This window comes from Curcuma longa, unplaced genomic scaffold (assembly GCF_044706935.1).
Source record: "Curcuma longa cultivar G26 ecotype Majalengka, Jawa Barat unplaced genomic scaffold, ITB_CL_G26_1.1 contig_12603, whole genome shotgun sequence".
NCBI classification, from domain to species: Eukaryota; Viridiplantae; Streptophyta; class Magnoliopsida; order Zingiberales; family Zingiberaceae; genus Curcuma; species Curcuma longa.
The window spans coordinates 5,580-7,853 of NW_027429199.1; the positions used below are offsets into that span (position 1 = coordinate 5,580).

At 34.1% G+C, this 2,274-nt stretch overlaps 2 non-coding genes across 2 annotated transcripts; both read left to right on the forward strand.

Moving 5' to 3' along the window:
• Positions 1-313: 313 nt before the first annotated feature.
• Positions 314-511, forward strand: LOC141815931 (U2 spliceosomal RNA). Its single transcript, XR_012600627.1, has one exon. It is a non-coding gene; the product is annotated as a U2 spliceosomal RNA (small nuclear RNA).
• A 1,333-nt stretch (positions 512-1,844) lies between these two features.
• LOC141815932 (U2 spliceosomal RNA) lies at positions 1,845-2,042 on the forward strand. The gene has a single exon (XR_012600628.1). It is a non-coding gene; the product is annotated as a U2 spliceosomal RNA (small nuclear RNA).
• Positions 2,043-2,274: the final 232 nt, after the last annotated feature.

The window sequence follows — 2,274 nt, forward strand, 5'->3', positions numbered from 1 at the left end:
TTAAAAGTCTTAGATAGCTAAAAAAAACTTGATAATTAGATACCTATTCTAATCCCCCTAATAAACAATAAATTTAACCTTCGTAAACATACTGATTATATATATATATATATATTTTACTGATTTGTTTATGGCTAAAAATGGTACTCAAAAGTTATATTAAAAAAGGACTTATAGCAACGCAAAGCGTTTTATGTTTTAATTCATATTTAATTTAGTTTTGATGAAATCTAATAGTCCCACATCGGTAGCTACCAAAGCAAATCGGACAAAGAGCAATTATAAAACAGGACCAAGTTTGATGTAGCAACTCATACCTTTCTCGGCCTTTTGGCTAAGATCAAGTGTAGTATCTGTTCTTATCAGTTTAATATCTGATACGTGGGCCATTGGCCCACTATGATATTAAATTAATTTTTATTTGGGGGAGAGCCCATCACAGTAGCTTGCTGCTGGGGTTTTCAAGCGTCGCTTGTGTGTTGCACTACAACACAGGCCTGGCGCACCCCTATCAAATCAAGTTTTCAAATATTAATTAGTCGAGGGCTTCATGATCTCAGACGCAGATTAAGCAGTATCAATATTAAGTTACAGGCTGAAATAGAAATAAAATTGTATTTATACCTTTCAAATAGGTGGACCATGTGATGTTGATGGGTATCGATGATATCAATTGATTTATGCAAGTATGATTTTTAGGTGAGGCCTGTTAATTTATTAAGTTAAATGTTTTTATTATGTTTTTGTTTTGTATTCAATAATTAAGGGACTTTCTAGTTTGATGAGCATGTTTGATGCATGCAAGAATACTAGTATTTCTGTCCTCGGGGCATGTTTGATGCATGCAAGAATACTAGTATTTCTGTCCTCGGGGCATAGTTGAGTTGGTTACGATACAGCAGAGTTGTAGAAGAGGGCAATGGTTTGAATCCTTACGAAGTCAGGCAATACCCTTCTGTGTCGTGATCAACTGTAGTTTCTCGATTTACCTTCTCATAGATGGTCATGGGGCCGACCGTGTGGGGCCGCTAAGATGATGGATTCCATCTTTTGCAGAAAAAGAATACTAGTGTTTCTGTAGTTGCAATGACCAAGGTACGAGAGGCTCAAAGGAAAGAATGATCTACGGGAGGAGAGGATTTGTTTAAGTCGTATCTTTCTTAATTATATTATCCATACCAAGCCAAAGGATTAATATTCCTCTCCATCTGGACTCAAACAATTACATGATAAAGCACATCAACATTATTAGAACCACATTTTAATTCGGCTGAGGCTTAATTACATATGTAATCTTATAACTAATTCAATTTAAATTAATGTCAGATAACTACATGGTTAATATGATATGTTATATGGCTTGAACTCATCCAATTGATTGATTGATTACCCTTGTTTTCTTTTGCATTGAAGCTTGAGGAATCTTATTTTTAATATTCCCACATTGAAAGGTACCAAAGCAAATTGACCTAAGGACACCATTTAAACTTACAACAACTCAGCGCTGAGAAAACGTATAGAATTCAACTCATCTATATTTTCCTTTATATTTATCCAAGAAATGCACTAGATTAACTGTTCATTGGAGAAATTTTGTTCGACAATTCGTCTTAAGTTAGGACTCGATCCTTAGATGTTTGGGAGACTACGAAGAACAAAACACCATAATCCTAAGCGCAAAATATGATCATTTATATCTTATAAACATTGATAGGACTGATTAATTAGTTTTGATTTCCTTGAAGTAAGAACAACCTTGTTTTAATAGTCCCACATCTGAATTTACCAACGTAAATCGGGCAAAGAGCAATTATAAAATAGGACAAAGATCATAACAGCAACTCATACCTTTCTCCGCCTTTTGGCTAAGATCAAGTGTAGTATCTGTTCTTATCAGTTTAATATCTGATACGTGGGCCATTGGCCCACTATGATATTAAATTAATTTTTAATTGGGGGAGAGCCCGTCACAGTAGCTTGCTGCTGGGGCTTTCAAGCGTCGCTTGTGTGTTGCACTACAACACAGGCCTGGCGCACCCCTATCAAATCAAGTTTTCAAATGTTTAATAGACGAGGGCTTCATGTTCTCAGACACAGATTAAGCAATATCAATGTTATGTTAAAGGAATTGGATGAAGTAATATATATTTTTTAAAAACAGTCCAATTTCAATAAAAAGATGGAACTTATGTATTTTAGTAGTTTAATATGATTGATCTAATCATTATTTATAAAAAGGTAAATTAAAAAATTATAATTGATCGTAATAAAGAA